Below are 18,852 nucleotides of genomic sequence, written 5' to 3'. Positions count from 1 at the left end.
CCTTGTGCACAGCCCTAGTCTCTTCAGCACAGGAGCCCCCTGCACACAACCCTCCCCCTGCATTCCCAGCTCCCTCCCCCACCACACACACTGCCTTCAACAACGCTACTGAGTCCTCCCATCTCATGCCCCCCTCACCCAACTAGCTAGCAAGTTCTTCTACACAGCTGCAATTCCCAGGACTGAAAAGGAAATGTGTGGCCAGATTCTAAAAGGAGAACTTTCTGTTGGCAGTAACAATGTTTTGCTTTAAGGTGGCTGTGTAGTCTGGCAGAGATGTGTTCCAGCAAAACCCACCCCCACAAAGGGAATAGCATCGATTAGGGAGATGTGTTTTCACCCCAGATCATCCACACTAGGATTCAGTGGGTCCCCACCACCTCCTGGGCCCTCCTAAGGGGAGGCACGTGCCAAGTCCATGCTCTCCCATCCCCCACACCGTCCCTCCCGGCACCCCTGCAGCCCGCCTCACTGCACAGGGCCCCGAGCCTCCGTGCTGAGAGCGCCCCGTGATCTCCCCAGCCCACCGCCCAGGGGCGCTGAGAGCCACTGAACCAGACAGCAAACCGGGTCTGGGATGGGAACCACTTCGGGGGAGGGGGGCGGCAGCTCCAGTTCCAGCCCCAACGCACCCGCCACCCGCTCTCCAGTCTGGATCTACACCAGGCCCCCTCGCAGCATCTCGGCCAAATCGCCCCCCCCCGCCAACACCCCCACCAGCCCCACCCCCCTGCGGGGCCCCGGTGCAGCAGCAGAAAGGAGGATCCCCCGTGTCCCGGGAGCTCTGCTGGGCTGCGGGCTCCATGGGACCCGGCCACTGCCCAGCGGGGTCCTGGCCCCAGCCGCCTCCCCCGAGCCTGAAAAGCCCGGTTACGGCTCAGACCCCCCAACCTGGGATCCCCCCCAGCCCCAGCCCCAGCCCCAGCGCTCTCACCTAGGATCCGGCTCTCACAGCGCGGCTCAGAGGAGAAGCACATGTACTTTGACTGGGGGCGGGGGACCCAGTATCAGCCGCGGAGACTGAAAGTCCCAGTGGCTGGGGGGGGAGCTAGTTCTCCACCAATCAGCGTGGGCGTGCGGTGCGGAGTAGCGGGAAAACACCTACAAATTCGCTCTGCTCCCCCAGTTCCCCGAAGCGGGTGAACCCCCGGGGTGCGGGGCCGAGGGGACGTTTTGCTAAAATCCCCCAGGACTTTCGCTCCAACCGCTCCCGCCTGTAGCCCTGCCAGGCCCCAGGTTACTCCTGCGCGCGACGGGGCACCCCCCTGCGCGGCTCCAATGCCCTTTGTTCCCGCCCCACAGCGCCCCCCGCTCCGCTGCCCCGAGCCCCGGCCCCCCGGCCCTCGGTGGCTGGACACAGACACCTGCAGCGCGGCCCCGCGCTGTGAGCGATGCTCCCGCTGCAGCGATCGGGCTGTGAGAGCCCGGCCTGAGCCCGTGTGCGCCCCTCGGCTGGGGAAACGCGTTCACACGGGGAGCGACGGGGGGAAGATGCCCCGGGACAGACCTGAACAAAAAAAAAAAAAAAAGTGCCGCCCCAGCGCCGCCCGCCGAACCAAAATCGCAGATAATTTTTGTTATTGTGTCATTTCGGATGCTTGTTACTATACATAACAAACCTTGCTATGTTACTAGGCCATAAAGCGCCTACTTTAACTTAGATCTGGTTGAACAACAACAAAACTCTTTGCATTCTGGATTTTAAAGAGGTTGGGGTTTTGTTTTTTACTGCAGCGTGGCGGTCTGTATGGCAGAAACTGTCTCGTTTAACGTGCCAGCCACTGGACACGCACAGCGGAGCCCTGGTCACATTTGGGAGCTCTGTTAGAATAGAAGTGAAATCGTAAGGAAAGGGTTAACACGCCCGCTTGGGTTCTTTCGCAGTTCAGCATAAATTAAAGGAATTTAACCCAACCCGGCTTTAGAATCCCTTTGCAATTGCCTCTGTGTGCAGACAGTAACGCGCATCCGGATCCAGTCTCAAGCAATCATGTGGCCCAGCTCCGAGGTGGGTTAGGAATAAGAGAACAATTGCTGCTGATGTGACAAGCAGCCGGGAAATTCTGTCACCCTCAGGTGGTGTGGGCGGCTCGTGTGTATAAGGAATTGTCTCTTCCTTGTCACACGGAGGCATCCACACGGTAGTGACTAGCCTGGGAGGAAAGGGGATCTAGATGCCGAGCTCTAACAAGCTGACATCACAAATCCCATGCTCTGCCCTAGCTCCTTTCAACAGAAAAGCCCCGCCCCGAAAAATCCAGGCTCCTTTGATTCTAATTGCAGATTCCTACTTTGTTTCCATGTGACCCTTCTGCCAGGTGGGTTACAGCTCACCTCCGCCCAGCCCCCTGCCCAGCAATTAATCCTGCCCAGCAACCTACAAATCAATCCACTCTTCCCAGCCCCCACATAAGATCTGCCTCCTGGCCCCGAGATCAGTCCAGCTCCCTCACCCCCAACATTTGCTCTGCTCCCAAATCAATGATGTCCCCAAATCTACCCTGCCCCCCACATCCACCCTGCCTCTTCAGCCCCTCGCTCAGTGGTGCCCCCCTATCTGCCCTGCCCCCCAAGATCAGTGCTGCCTCCCCCGCATATGCCCTGTCCCCACAGCCCCTAGATTAGTGCTGCCCCTCACATATGCCCTGCCCCACCCATCCCAACCTCTGCTTCTCCCACACCTCCTGGAGTTCTTCACACACATACACAGGCCAGTGGGGCTGCAGGGTTCCCACCCCTGGCCCCAGGCTGGGTGCTGCAGAGGGTTATGGGGGAGACACAGAGGACCCTTTGATCTTTCTCACGGGAGGGGAGGGGCGCAGCGGAGCTGCCCTGAATTGGGGGGGGGGCTCTCTCGGCTCCCCCTTCCCCTCCTATGAGAAAGCTCGGAGCTTTGCCAGACCAGCTCCAGCACCCTCGGAAATCCCATCGCCCACGGAGAAAAAAAAACATTGCAAGGGTCGGCGCCTCTGTAAATGCCACTTCCCTCCCATGCACCGATGTACTGTTCGCTCAAGCCCCCCTCCCAACCCCGTCCCTGCCGCATCACCTCAGGCTCACAGCTGGTGTTGGCTGGGTTTCATGCGGGTCTTTCTTTTCGGGGGGGGGGGGGAGTTTCTTTCCCCGCCACATTTAGCACTGAACCGAGAACGGTCCCTTTTGCAGCTGGCCGGCACCTGCAACATGCTCCCTATTGCGAGACTCAGATAAGAGCATGTAGGAAAAGGAGAGGGACATTTCTTAACCTTGCTAACTTGGAAGGCCATTTTAATTGGGACCTTTAACCGGTTCCAGTGGTGCCTCTTTGCATAATGGGCTTAATCTGCAGCAAGGGGGATTCTGGTTCGATATTAGGAAAAAACTTCCTGAGTAGTTAAGCTCAGGAACAGGCTTCCAGGGGAGGTTGTGGAATCCCGTCATTGGGGGTATTTAAGAACAGGTTGGACAAACACCTGTCAGGGCTGGTCTAGGTTTACTTGGTCCTGCCTCAGCACAGGGGGCTGGATTTTATGACCTCTCAAGTCCCCTTCCAGCCCTGCATTTCCATGATTCTAATATCAGCCTCCTCGTTAAACTCGGTGCCCTGCGACCAGGACTTGCTGAAGAATTTTAGCTGATTCCTGCCTGTCAGTGCAGGGAGCCCTTGTTTCAATCTGAGAGGCCAAAAGAGGCTGTTGCTCTTTCCAAGAAGAAATGCAGCAAATAAATCAGAAATCCCCCTCCTCTCCCTTCAAATGAGCTAAGTCTGGTTTCCATCCAGCTCAGGTGCAAGGCATCAGACTCAGAAACCCAAATCCTCCAGCCAGTTCTGGACAGGCAAAGCTCCTCACAGGACCGGGATGGGATGCTCTCCACCACGCTAGCCTAGAAGGGGGTTAATGAGGCCTGGGGCTGGCCCTCCTGTGTAGGGTACCACAATCTCTAGGGATGGCCCTGTGAGTCACACTCTGTTAGGCAGCCAAGATACACTGGTTGGGAATTTTCTAAAAAGAACAGAACAGAGATAAAGAGGAAAGACCCTAAATAGCCAGGATTTGACTAATCTGTCAAATCACGGAAATGTTGGCTGTTAAGAATGAAACACTGTAACAAGAGCAAAAGCAAAAACAAACCTGTGACTGGGGTCCAGGCCTACAGTTAAACAGGCACACGGCTGCATTGCAGCAAATGGATTAATGTCCAGTAACTCCTCACTTAACGTTGTTTCGTTGGTACGTTGCTGCTCCATTAGGGAACATGCTTGTTTAAAGTTGTGCAATGCTCCCTTCTAACGGTGTTTGGCAGCCTTCTCTGTCCACTGCTTGTAGGATTCTGTGGAAAAGCAGTGACTTTACAAGGGAGCATTGCAGAAGTTCCCCTTCTCCACCTCTTCCCCCTCCCTCCCAGCACGTCCCCTGCCACTAAACAGCTGTTTAACATTGCTTAGGACTTTCTGGGAAGGAGGGGGAGGAGCGGGGAAGTGCTGCATGCTCCGGGGAGGAGGTGGAGCAGGGATGGGAAGAGGCAGGCCTGGAGCCCCCCTGGCAAAGTCGGCTCCTGTTCTTCCAGGGGGAAGCTGCCGCTACCGCTGCTGCTGCGCAAGGTGCTTCCAAGCGTCCTAGCCTGCAGCGGGCTGGGCCTGTGTGTAGTAAGCCAGGGGCACCTCCCAACTACAGTATTGTACAGTATATGTCTTTTGTCTGCTCCCCCCAAATTTCCTTGGAACCTACCCCCCCCCCACACATTTAAATTAAATCGTATGGGAAAATTGGATTCATTTAACATCATTTCACTTAAAGTTGCATTTTTCAGGAACAGAACTACAGCATTAAGTGAGGAGTTAGCGTACATGTTTCTCAGCCTGTCCCCGATTTGGGATGTTGCCTCTGATCCTCCGTTGCCCACTTGTTGCATTTTCACACAAACCCCTTGAGGCTTCCCGCACCCTTGGGAGGAGCTCAGCATTCAGCCTGTCACCTCCTCTGCCCAGGCGTGCAAGGTGTGACCTCACACGTCCGATGTGCGCGAGCTCACGTTTGCAGAGGACACCATCATCTGCTGCTTCTGCACCCAGCCCCTCTTCTTTTACCAAACGAAGCCCTAAAAAAGCTCCCTGTAAAAATCTGCAAAACAAACTGATTATCCACCTTCAAGTCTCTCCTCAACACTCTCTTGTGCCGCGATACCCGCAGCAAACCTGACAGTGGTCAGTCTGCTGGTGTGCTGCGACCACGGCCGAGCGTGCTGACCACTATTGTGTCACTGTTTCCTTGTGCTCCCGTCGATCTGTATCTATCTGTTGTCTCTTAGATTGTCAGCCCCCTGGGGCAGGGACCCTGGAGCCTGCCTAGCCAAGTTTTTATATTTTCCTTTCAATTGGAATAAATACAAGATACCGAAATAGAGATCACAAAAATCCATGGGGAAAAAATGCAAATCCAGGGGTCAGAGTTAAGGGTGTTGTGATGCAATATGCATTTCTCTCTTTTTTGTAATAGCAACGTCTCTGTCATGTGGGCAAGCTAGGATTGGCAGGGTCCTTAACGATTCACTTCCTTGATTTCAAGGGCAGGGGTAGACAACAATGGTATAGGTTTTGAATGAAGTTTAAGACAAAAAAAATAATCAATGAGTGTTTCTGGGCAGTTTGGAACCAAATTCTCCACTTCTAGCCTCATGCAAGGCAATGACCTGTAGGATGAATGGTGACTGTTGGCCAAGAAATAACAATAGCTGGGAAAAAGAGTGTACCCAGAATGCCAGGCAGGGTGGAGAAGGGGGCCCTGCTATGGGAGAGAAGGGGGAATGAAGAGCGTACACAGCTTCTGGCCTGGGGGGTTGGATGGCATGCAGAGCCCCTGGCATGGGAAGGAGAATTGGGGATGATGCTGGAGAATGGGGCGGGGTGGGGGGGCACACACAGCACCTGGCATGGGGTGTGGGAGGGAATGAGGGAGAACACAGACTCCCTTTGTGACCCGGAGGAGACCCCTTGGCAGAAGGCAGGGGGTGCGTAGAGCATGGGGGAGGAGGGAATGGGGGGCACACAGAGACCCTGGCATGGGGGAGGGTGCAGGGAGTCCCTGAAGCAGAGGGGGTAGGAGGATGGCACCCAAGGGATGCACCGCGCTCCATCCAGAGGAGTGACACAGTGTCACTCGCCGTACGAAGTGTAGAAACGAGAGATTCTTCTTAGAACATCCTCCCGTCCTGCACTTCTAGGCCTGGTATTTATTGGCCGTCCCTGCAGAACCTACTGGAAACTCTGTCACAGGAGCCTCAGCAACGGAGCGACCACATCCTGCGCCCACCCCTGTTTCCTCCCTGAAGGAACTCGAACTCTCATCATGTTTGGGGTCTAACGGGGCCGAAGACACTGCCCGAGCCACTTCAGAGCCACGGCTCCCTTTTCAAAAGTGACCCAGGAGCCTGTGGTTCATTGCAAGTCAACAGGACGGAGGGGGCAGATTTCCAAAGGGGTTTAGGCACCTAAAGATGCAGAGAGGGACCTAGTGGGATTTTCAAAAGTATCTAAATCTGTTAGGTACTCCTGACCCACAGCTCCCCCCCCCGGGTTCACCCCCACCCACCCCCAGCTCTGCTGGTGCCTCTCAGTCCTGATCCACAGCACCCCTGCTATCCCACCCATCAGCTCCCCCCACAGCTCTGCCAATGCCCCCCAGCCCCAGCTCACAACCCCCTACTGCTCCAGCCCTGGGATTCCCTCCATGCCCAGCTCTGCCAGTGCCCCTCAATTGTAACCCCCAGTCTCCTGCTACCCTGGCCCTGGACTTCTCTTGCACACACAGCTCTGCTGGTGCCCCTCTGTCCTGAGCAACGTGGAAGCAGAGCTGTAACTTGGCATTTTAGCACCCCAGGGGACCAAGCATATTTACGCCCTGAGCATTTTTTCTCCATAATTTTTCCACCCCAATTTTCCATCCTTCTGTCTTTGTGCCCCGGGCGGCCACCTGGCTCGCCCCACATACAGCCCTGCATGGAAGCATTATCTGAACATTATGGTTGCAATATTCAAACCCATCAGGGGTTTTAAACACATTCTAGACAACTTTGAAAATCTCACCCAATGCACGTAGCCAGGGTCAGGTGACTAATACAGCACAAGAAAGATAGATCAGTCATCTACCAAAGTCTTCCCCATCCAAACCCCAAAACAAACTTTGGTGTGATACATAGTGTCTGTGAATCATACCGATCTTTTCAAATCCACTGTGCAACTGCAGCAAGTGCAACGTTCCTTAAGAAGCCCCAGTCCTGCAAACGTTTATGCACGTGGCTAACGTTACTCACAGAACTAGCCCTACTGACTCCCGTTTGGCTATTATTTTTATTTGCTTTATGGCAGTTATACCAGGCCCATAATGCCAAGCCCAAGGCCCAGTCATAATCTGGCTCCATTGTGCTGGGTGCTGTCCAAAGAAACATCAGTAGAAGACAGCCCTGAAGAGCTCCCAGTCCAAGCAGTCTCGGCAAACAACTCACCCGTGCCAAGCAAATGCTTCCGTGTTTGCAAGATCTGGGTCTAACACGGTCACGTTCATCTCTGTGTTTTCAAACCAACATTTTTGGGTGCCGGATACCCGAGCTGGTGTGAATCGGCCGTAGCTCCATTGGGGTCAATGGGACCAGATCCCCCAGCTGGTGTTGGGGTCAATGGGGCCAGATCCCCCAGCTGGGGTGAATCAGTGAAGCTTCGTTGACTTCAGAAGAGCGATACCAATTTACAGCACCAGGGGACAGGGCCCGTGACGTTGTTTATTGCATGTTTAGAGATTTGTTTCTTATCACTGACAGGCCCAGCAGGGCGTGGGGACGGCCTCAAGAATAGCCCCCCAGTGCCTTGGCTGCTCTCGGTCCTGCCTGCAGCCTGCAACTTCCCTGTGACTTATTTCAGGGCGTCGGGTCCAGCTTTGCCCTGTGATTGCTCCCTTTACGTGCTCCCCAACTTAGTGTTATGTTCTGACCCACGCTCCCATCCTCTTGCCCTTTCACAGTGCCAGGCCCTGCAGCTCGCGAGCAGGTTGGTCGGCCTCTTGCATCTGAGCAGATCCTGTGGTTTGACAGCTCGAGATGGGGCCAGCGCTTCCTCTGCAGCCTTGAGCCCTCAGTCGGACAGGGTGAGTCTGTGAAGGGTCATTGCTTTCTTCTCTTCTCATCGGTTTCTGGGCACAGCTGGAAGATGGAGGATGAAGAAGGTTACATGGTATTAAACCTCCGACCCCAGGAGAAAACCACCCCCCGCCTGTCACCAGGGAGGATCCAAGGTACGGACGTAGAAAGTTGTGCTTCATGAGCATGTGGCAGGGAGAGAATGAGTGCAGAGCATAAGTGCAGAGCGCCATTATTCTGATGTGTCAGACAGGCTTTTCTTTCACCCCGTGACCAGCCATTCCCTGTTCCTGTTCAGAAAGGGATATTTGCACTTGAAGGTTGAGATTTTCAGTGCTGCCTAAGAGATTTGGACACCCAAATGGAATAAAAATCAATGGGATTTGGGCATTCAATTCCCACAGGCTCTGATTTTCAAAGCTGCTTCTTTTTAGGGCTGGCCGGTCAACAGGAATTCCCTTTTGTGAAAAATGTAGCGGTCTCGACATTTGTGCTAATTCTGCAGCAGAACAAAAATAAGATCCTTTGATATAGCAGGGACGTGAGCCTGGCTCCCTCACATCCCAGGGGAAATGCCATAACCACCCCTGAACCTGAGTGAGCTTTGCTGGAATGGATATGCTTCCATGAGAAGTTTTGATGAATCGGCTTTTTCCAAGAAAATCAGTTTTGTTTGCAAATTCCTGACCAGTTGAACGTGAGCTCCCAGTGTGGGGCTGCAGCTGAGCATGAATGTAATTCTTGGATCCATAAATAGGAGAATACTGAGTAGGGGTAGAGAGGGGTTTTTACCTCTGTATGTGGCATTGATGTGACAGCTGCTAGAATACTGTGTCCAGTTCTGATATCTACAATTCAAGAAGGATCTTGATAAACTGCAGAGGGTTCAGTGGGCGGGTGCTCAGAGCTTTCTGAAAACCAAGGCCCTTTAAGGTCTCTAAATTTGAGCTCCCAGAATCACTTGTCCCTTTTGAAAATCTTCACCCATAACTTGAAAAATGGCTGCAGCATTTTCTTCACTTGACTTTGGTAGATTTCAGTGAGGCTTAAAAAAAAAACAACCAAGCCAAGACTGGTTATGCAACTGTACTGTAAATTACCGCACATAGGGGTGCATGAGAAAGTTCGGTTTGTATTGCATTATGGATATTATCTGGCTAACAATGTCTAATGACATAAAGTGAGACCAGATTTTAAAAGGCAAAGATAAGGTTGACGCCGTCTCACCAAACTTTGCATGTTTTACAGATTCTCCTTTGAGTTCCCAGTGTTGGAAACGCATGCTAGGGATTTTGGGGGCTGTTTGTATCATTCTGATATTAGCCGTGATCATTTTGACTGTCCTGGGTAAGTGTCTGGATCCCGTCTGTTTTGTAAATGCAGGTGGTGAAGTTTCTTATGCCTTAGTAATTCAGCTTAGCTATTTTCTATTCATCAATCGGAGATTCTCAAAGATTTCCATGGTGCAGTCCGCCTGTGAAGGTCCATCTATGCTGCACACTCTTTTCGGCGGTGTGCAGAGCACATACACCACATGCCCCCCCTAACTTGGGTATAAGTGGCAGTGTAGATGGTGAGGCCCTGCCTAGGGGAACAGAGTTAAGATTACATACCCCAGGGTTCAGTGTCTCAGGAATGCCCCCTACACAGCTCTCTACTCACCCAAGCAGTGTCTCCCCATCTCCATTTCTATTTCACAGTGTCCCACTCCCAGAGTCTTTCCCTGCCAAAGGGGAAGGTTCAGAAGTGGGAAAGACTCTGGCAATGGGAAGTCAGCAGCGAAAGGCTCCGGCAGCTCCCTGCTGTGGAGCCTTTACCCGTTACAGGGAAAGACTCCAGCAGTGGGGAAAGTCTCTGGCAATTCCCTGCTACCGAGCCTCACCCCACCACCTCCTCCCTGCCAGAACCGTTCCCTGACACACGTAGCTGTGCACCACAGCATGGACCAGTGCTGCGCAACCCGCAGCCCAGGGGCCGCACACGGCCCATCAGGATAATCCACGGGCAGATCGCGAGACACTTTGTTTAGATTGACTGTCCGCAGGCACAACCGCCTACAGCACCCAGTGGCCGCGGTTCGCCATTCCCGGCCAATGGAAGCTGTGGGAAGCAGGGATTACAGATTCCCTGGTGCACAGAACATAATCTCTTACATTTATAATCCCTGTGCCAATGACAGCTATTGCTTACTGGAAAGAGTAACATTAGGAAAATAATGTAATTGTTGCTATTGTGTAAAGTAATTTAGCAGGTAAAAGCAAAGAGAATTAGTCCTGTGTGGCCAGCTTTTACTACCACCAAGTGCTCACAGGTTCATCATGGGTTACAGTTTGAGAACTGCTGTCCTATATTCAGATACCACATCATTAGTAACATCAGGAAGAAATGGCCCCTGAGCAGGAAATGGCCACAGTTCAGGTAAGCACATATGGACGCTTTTAAAATGAAGGATGTGCTTCAGTGGTTTCCTGATTAGGGGCCTTAAAGAGACCATCACCTTTAAATCTTGTCAATTTAAAAAAAAAGAAAAACAAGCTAAATGTGTCACTGCTACTGGGTTCTCTTGACCGTCAAACCATTTACAATCAAAGCTGATCAAAAGTTTGTGAACAATTTTTTTCATAAAAAAAAAAGTCTTGTATATCTGGAAACAATTTTTTGGTTCCGACAACTTGTCAGTTGTACAAACAATTTCACTGAAAAGTTTTCAGTGCTTTGTTCTGTTTGTGAAAAAATTGTTGGGCTTTTTTCCATTTGTCAAAATTATTTCAGTTTTCGGTTTGCCACTGTGTTTTGATTGGCACAGGTTGTAATATGTTGGTACAAGATGTTTTTAATCCGACTCCTTGATACGATGAGTGTGCATGTCAATTCTTGACACTCTCCTGTTGTGTCTCACACAAGAGGCTCTGTGGTTTCCAAACACCAGGACAAATTTTATAAAACAAAATATGTCTAGTGTGAAAACAGATAGTTTTTATATTTTTGAAATTTTTAATAAAAAAGAAAATTTTCAACCAGCTCTATTTACAATCCCATTTCCCGACATTTTTAAGAGTGTTTTTCCTCCTCTGTGAGACCCTAGAACACTTTTCAGAAGTAACTAGTGACTTTGGACAATGGAGTGGAGAGTGAGCTTATAAATTTTGCAGATGCCACCACGCTGAGAGGGGTTGCACGCACTTTGGAGGACAGGATCAGAATTCAAAACAACCTTGACAAATTGGAGAATTGGTCTGAAATTGACATGATGAAATTTGTTAAAGACAAGTGCACATTGCTACACATAGGAAGAAAAAAAATCAAATAAACAGTTACAAACTGGAGAATAAGCGTCATCAAGTCCAGCCGTCTGCAATGAGGCAGGAGCAAATACACCTAGACCATCCCTGACAGGCGTTTGTCCAACCTGTCCTTAAACACCGCCAGTGAGGAGGACTCCACAACCTCTCTTGGAAGCTGGTCCAGAGTTTAACTTCTCTTACAGTTAGAAAGTTCTTCCTAATATCGAACCTGAATCGCCCTTGCTACAGATTCAGCCCATTACTTCTCGCCTGCCTTTAATGGACATAGAGAACAATTGATCACTCTCCTCTTCATAACAGACCTGCACATATTTGAAGACTGTTGTCAGGTCCTTGCTCAGTCTTCTTTTCTCAGGGTTAAGCAGGCCCAGGTTTTTTAGCCTTGCCTCTTAGGTCAGACTTTCTAAATCGTTGATCATTTTTGTTGCACTCCTCTGGGCTCTCTCCAATTTGTCCACGTCTCCCAAAGTGTGGCACCCAGAATCAGACACAGTCTTCCAGGTGAGGCCTCACCAGTGCTGAGTAGAGCAGGACAATCACCTCCTGTATTGTACATTCGACACTCCTGTTAATACACCCCAGGATGATAGTAGCTTTTTTTGCAACTGCCTCACATTGTTGACTCATATTCCATTTATAATCCACTGTAACTGCCACTTAACCTCTTATTCCCCAGTCCTAGCCTGCTATTCCCCAGTTATTCTCCTCCCCTCACTGCAGCAGTCCCTGCTTCTGGTCCTATCAGCTGGAGTCTCTTCAAAATATGATCTTCCTTCTCCTTTCTCACATGTGATGTTGCACAGTGATAGCTAACGATGTTGACATTTAAAGTATCATAATTAGCAGAAAGAGCGAGGAGTACTTGTGGCACCTTAGAGACTAACAAATTTAGTTGAGCATAAGCTTTTGTGGGCTAAAGCCCACTTCATCGGATGCATGCAGTGGAAAATATATAGATACACGGAGAACATGAAAAAATGGAGGTTGCCATACCAGCTCTCACGAGACCAATCAATTAAGGTGGGCTATTATCAGCAGGAGAAAAAAAACTTTTGTAGTGATAATCAAGATGGCCTATTTCAAACAGTTGACGAGAAGGTGTGAGTAACAGTAGAGGAGAAATTAGAGGAAAATTAGCATGGGGAAATAGTTTTTAGTTAGTGTAATGACTCATCCACCCCCAGTCTAATTTCCTCCCTACTGTTACTCACACAAAATGATAAAGTTAAAACAAAATGTTTTTTTACCTTATTGAAACATTTTGAAACAAAATGAGAATGTCAAAACAATTCCTTTAGATTTTTTCCTCATCGAAAATTTCATTGAAACAGACAAATTCCTGCAAAATGTTTCAATTTTGATGAAACTGCATTTTCCCACAGAAAACTGTTCGGTCAGGTTTTTCAGACCCGTTCTACTGATAACATAAAGCAAAGATGCTGACGCCAAAGAATGAAACGAATGAGGCAGAGGCAAATTGAGCCCAGGGAAAATCATTTAAAATAAAAGAATTCCAGGGCCAGCTGGAAAAAGACAAAAGCAGGCGAGAGAAATGTGAAAGCGCTAAGAGATTACTACATGTAATAGGAAAGGGGGATGTAAACACTGATACGTACCTGTTTCACCTTTGTATTTAGATAGAAACAGAATAGAATTTGCCTCTGGATTTATAACAGTTCAGTTTTTTCTCCAAAGTGACTGACTGGGATCCATATTATTCAGTGCTTTATTACACACACATACGCGAGAGTTCTCTAATCTCTGTTCACTCTGATGCTGTGTGAGGAAGTTTTCCAGTGTGGCTCTCATGAAGGCCGGACGGGAACACCCCCAAACGCCCCTGCGGACAGTGATTCCGGGCAGAGAAGATTGAACAGCGCAGAAGGCAGCAGCAGCAGCAGCCCAGAGGACGTCCTCACTCATCTGAGACAGAATCTGTGCGAGCTGCAAACACAGAGCAGCGCAACAGGTAACTGCAGCGTCTTCCGTGCCTGAGCTGTCCCCCTGTCTAGCTCCTTAGGCTGCTCTGCATCCGTCAGAGCTCCTCCTAGAAAAGTCCCTTCCTGCTACTCCACCCACATGTGCCACCACCCGCCCATCCTCCAGAGCTTCTCTGCACTGGGTACCACACATCAGTGCTGTTCACCACAAGCATTTTCAGATGGGACTGTGGGGAGCAGCAGTGACACCTAGTGGCCAGCTAGGGTAGCTCTCGGTATATACAGTACCACGTGGGGGAGCACAGGCGAGTGGGAGGGGAAGGGATGAGCTAGAACAGAGTTTGGGAGAAGGCAGAGGCTGTGCTGGGACATGGCATGAAGGGACATCAGGTGTCTGCCCATCATGCCACACACCCTGCGAGAGACAGTCCCTGCCCCAGCTGAGATCAGGGCCCCGTTGTGCCGGGTGCTGCACAGACACACAGGGAGAGACAGTCCCTGCCCCAGCTGAGATCAGGGCCCCGTTGTGCCGGGTGCTGCACAGACACACAGCGAGAGACAGTCCCTGCCCCAGCTGAGATCAGGGCCCCGTTGTGCCGGGTGCTGCACAGACACACAGGGAGAGACAGTCCCTGCCCCAGCTGAGATCAGGGCCCCGTTGTGCCGGGCGCTGCACAGACACAGCAAGAGACAGTCCCTGCCCCAAAGAACTTACAAGACAGATGAACAAAGCAGGACTATGCTTATATGACAGATGTGGAAACTGAGGCACAGCAGGTTGCCATGACTTTTTCCCAGGTCACACAGTAGCGTGTGTGGCAGAGCTGGGAACTGAAGCCAGATCACCCGACTCGCAGTCAAGTGCCTGAACCCGCTGCATGGAAAGTGTTGAACCATGAAGTGTCTTTAGCCCTATTAATGCCGGGTCCCTTTCCCCCAGGTGGAGGCTCTGAGTGCAAACTCTGTCCCATGGACTGGCTGTCGCACAGAGGAAAGTGCTACTGGTTCTCTAAAGGGAATAAGGACTGGAATGGGAGCCGTGATGACTGTCCAAGGAAGAGGTCTCACATCCTGGTGATCCAGGACCAGGATGAGATGGTAAAGTGAAAAATAAAGTGTGCCACCTACCCCTAAAACTTAGGTCAACCTAGCTATGTTGCTCAGGCATGTGAAAAATGCCTCTTGTTTTAAATCTGGGTTGAAAAATTGTCAGTGACTGAGAAGCTACAACGACCCTTGGTAAATTGTTCCAATGGTTAATTACCCTCACTCTTAAAAATTTACACTTTATTTCCAGTGTGAGTCTGTCTAGCTTCAACTTCCAGCCATTGGATCATGTTCTACCTTTGTCTGCTAGACTGAAGAGCCCATTATTAAATACCTGTTTCTCATGTAGGTACTTACAGACTATGATTACATCATCCCTTAACCTTCTCTTTGCTAAGCTAAATAGATTGAGCTCAGTGAGTCTATCACTCTAAAGCAGGTTTTCAAATCCTTTAATCATTCTCATGGCTCTTCTCTGACCCCTCTGCAATTTAGCAAGATCCTTCCTGAACTGTGGGCACTAGAAGTGGACCCAGGATTCCAGCAGTGGTCACACCAGGGCCAAATTGAGAGGTAAAATAACCTCTCTGCTCCATTCAATATTCCCATTTAAGCATCCAGGATCACATTGGCTCTTTTGGCCACAGCGTCCCACTAGGAACTCATGTTCAGCTGATTATCCACCATGACCCCTAAATCTTTTTCAGCATCACGGCTTCCCAGGGTAGAGGCCCCATCCTGCATTCTTTGTTCTTAGCTACATACATTTAGCCATATTAAAAACACATATTGTTGGCTTGTGCCCTTCCAGCTCGCTCTGTATCCCTGACCTGTCCTCTTCATTATTTATCGCACCCCCAATTGTTGTGTCTGCTGTAAACTTTATCAATGATGATTTTATTTTTTCTTCCAGGTCCTTGGTAAAAATGTTCAATAGCTTAAGGCCAAGAACCAGTCCCTGTGGGACACCATTGGAAACACACCTGCCCAGTGATGATTCCCTGTTTACAATTAAATTTTGAGACCTAGCAGTTCGCGTCCTAACAAGCGTTATATGCCAGTTCTATAGGGAAAAACAATTCCCTTGCTTGTTTTGGGTTCAACTGAAAGCCTCTTTGGAGATTGTGGATTAAGTTCTCTTGTGTCCTTGGGAACGATTGCTTTTCCCCCAGGCTAAATTCACACTCCTGCTTTTCTCCACAGGAGTTCATACAGAACATCACACAAGGGAAATATCCCGTTTGGATTGGGCTTAACGTTACATCCCCAGAGGAGAAATGGACCTGGGTGGACGGCTCCATCTTAAACCAAAATCTGTGAGTGTTTCTTGCTGTTAAATATTTCAAGTGTCTTGAGAAAAGCTGATAATTAAGTAACTTTGGAGGTTTGCAGAGTTGGAGAGAAAGGCTGGCCTTGAACTGGGGCTCAGGTGATCTGGATTTACAAACAGACTCCCTGTGTGACCTTGGCTAAGTCATTTAAACTCTCTGGGCCTCCACTCCCCAGCTGTCATAAGGAATAATTATTCTTTGGGTGTTTTGTGTATTTAGATTGCAGGCCTCTGGACAGTGATGAGCTGCCAAAATATTAACAACAGGTTCCCTCCTCCTCACCTCATGAGGGGGTCATGCCCCATCCAACCCCCCATGTTCCTTGACACCCCCCCGGGACCCCTGACCCATCCCTCCCTTCCCTGTCCCCTGACTGCCCCTTGCCGCCCCATCCAACCCCTCCTCTCATTCTTGATGGCCCCCCAGGACCCCTGCCCCATCCAACCACCCCTTCTCTCTGTCCCTGACTGCCCCCCCCCACCTCATCCGACCCCTGCTCATTCCTGACTGCCCCTCCGGGACCCTTGCTCCCATTCAATCCCCTGTTCCCTGCCCTCCTGTCCAGCCCCCCACGAAACACCCCTCCTTGCCCCCTTACCACACTGCCTGGGGCCAGGCCGGGCCAGAGCTGCTCGGCCGGCACCAGGACCGGCGCCACAGGGCCTGACTGGCCCGACTCCCGGGGCTGGGGCCACTCAGCCAGAACTGCGGCCAGCACCGTCCCGAGCTGGGCACCAGCCCGAGCCAGGGTGCTTTGGACGGGGGGCTGGCTCGGCCAGAGCCGCCAGAGCCGCCAGGTGTGTGGGGACTGGGCTACGCGTGCCATCCCCTCCGCCTGGCTTACCTGCCTGCTCCTTGTTTCAGGCTTCCCGCGAACATTTGATTCGCGGGAAGCAGGGGAGGGGGAGAAGAAGGAGGGCGGAGCGTTCAGGGGAGAGGGGGAGGTGAGCTGGATCCTTTGTAGAACCGGTTGTCCTGGAACAACCGGTTCTAAAGAACTGGTGCTGGAGCTCACCACTGCCAAGAACCAGTCCCAGTGGGACGCCACTGGAAACACACCCGCTCAGTGACGATTCCCTGTTTACAATTAAATTTTGAGACCTAGCAGTTAGCGTCCTAACAAGTGAGGAAAGAACTGCCTCTTGCTAAGTGTGTAGATAAAACGCCCAGCACAATGGAGTCCTGACCTTGGTTGGGGCCTCTAGGCATTACAAGAACATACATAATACAGAGAGCCAGGGGGGAAAATTCCCAACGGAACAGCTTTCCCTCTAGGAACGTCTACGCTACAGCGGCTACAGTGGTGCAGCAGGTGTGACGCTGTAGCACCAAACTGTAGACCCTTCCTACACATCGACCGAAGGGGTTTTCCTGTTGTTGTAGGTAGTCCACCTCTCTGAGAGGCAGGGGCTGGTTCTTCCATCAACCTAGCTACAGCTAGTGGGGAGGTCAACCTTACAACGTCGCACAGGACGCAACAATTTTCACAGCCCTGAGAGATGTAGTTAGGTCACCTGAAGTTTTTAGATGAAAACCACGTCTCAGAAAACACCCATTCCATTCAATTGACATGTTGCCTGTGAATGTATCGGTTTTTCTCCATTTTTGATGGCAAATGATCGCAACAGTTTATTTCAGCGCCATCCATTTGATTCCATTGTATATTACATTCAACATAACAGTCAAAAGATTTTGATCTGATTGAAACATTTTGATAAGGTCTGTTTAGATGTTTCCAAAACGAAATTTTTGGAAACCTCATTTTGCTGTAAATTTCAATGTTTCGTTTTGATTGAGAACAGCAAAAAAATCACCAACAAACCTCCTGATACTTTTGGAATATCCCATGGAATGGAAATTCCATTTTCCGGCTTCTTCTAATACTAAGTCAAGTCCCCTCCTATCAGGAATTAAAGGCGATGCTGAATGTTATTAGGTAGGCAACTTCCCCTTAATTCTCAGGCCGATCATGGGACTGCCGGGTCAGAAAGGATGCACACGACTGCTTGAGGGAAAGGACTGGACGTTGGGCACTTTTGTGGCCCAACCACTGACTAGGAGGAGACAAAGAGCCACACTCAGCAGAGAGCCTGGCAAACTTTCTTCCAATCCACGCTTTCCCACTGGCGCCTCTAGGCTAGAGTGGCGAGTTCAGTCCCCAACAGCCGCGTGGAGACCAGACGTGGTGGTAAATTCAGTCCCCAACAGCCGCGTGGAGACCAGTCGTGGTGGGAGCTTGTGACATTTATAACCTTGCAGGGGAAAACGCAGAGCTAATGGAAAACCTACTGCTGAGCAGACCATTAGATTTAATACAAAGAGACGCTTCTCCGGACCTTTGTTTGAGAAGTCTAGTCACTAACACAGATTATTTCTCCCCCCCCCCCCCGCACCCTTTGTTCCACAGGTTTCCGGTATCTGGTCCAGCTGTGAGAAACAGCTGTGGGGTGATAAAGGGGAATCAGGTGCGTTCGGAAATGTGCAGCGCTGAGTTTAAGTGGATTTGTCAGAAAGACGCCGTCCTGATCTAAGCAGTGACAGTAGGGGGGCGGTATCCTTAGAAAGAACAGATTCCCAGACAGAAAGGCCGTTCTGATTGTCTACTCTGACCTCCTGCATAACAAAGGCCAGCGAATGTCACTCAGTAAAAAGCTGATGGGAGAGAGCCACATGCTCCTCATAGTTAGGGTGACCAGATGTCCTGATTTTATAGGGACAGTCCTGCTATTTGGGGCTTTTTCTTATATAGGCTCCTATTACCCCCCACACCCTTTCCCGATTTTTCACACTTGTTATCTGGTCACTCTACTCCTAGTCCTCTGAAAGGTCCAGCTCACCCGTGACAGAGTGGGAATTTTCTGTAATATTTTTGTATGACACCTGTGTGTGCCTCAGTTTCCCCTGTATGCTGCGTCGTCACCTAGGAGGTAGAAAAGGGCTGGTTATGCTCAGGCAGGGGTAGCTGACGCTGGTCTCAAGTGTGGAGCCCATGTCGTTGGAAGCCCATGAAGACAATGGCAAAGCCAACCCCCAGGACATTTGCTACCAAGCTAGATGGTCCACCTCTCTGCAGGAAGCCAGCTGTGTTTGAGCAGCTGGACAACAAAGGACCCAGAAGGG

General features: G+C 50.6%; 1 pseudogene; it reads left to right on the top strand.

The window, feature by feature from the left end:
- Positions 1 to 1,990: 1,990 nt before the first annotated feature.
- Positions 1,991 to 18,301, top strand: LOC120392375 (annotated as a pseudogene).
- Positions 18,302 to 18,852: the final 551 nt, after the last annotated feature.

This window comes from Mauremys reevesii, unplaced genomic scaffold (genome assembly GCF_016161935.1).
Source record: "Mauremys reevesii isolate NIE-2019 unplaced genomic scaffold, ASM1616193v1 Contig1, whole genome shotgun sequence".
Lineage (NCBI taxonomy): Eukaryota > Metazoa > Chordata > Testudines > Geoemydidae > Mauremys > Mauremys reevesii.
The sequence above is the reverse complement of the archived record's forward strand: the minus strand, read 5'-3'. Positions and strand labels throughout refer to the sequence as shown.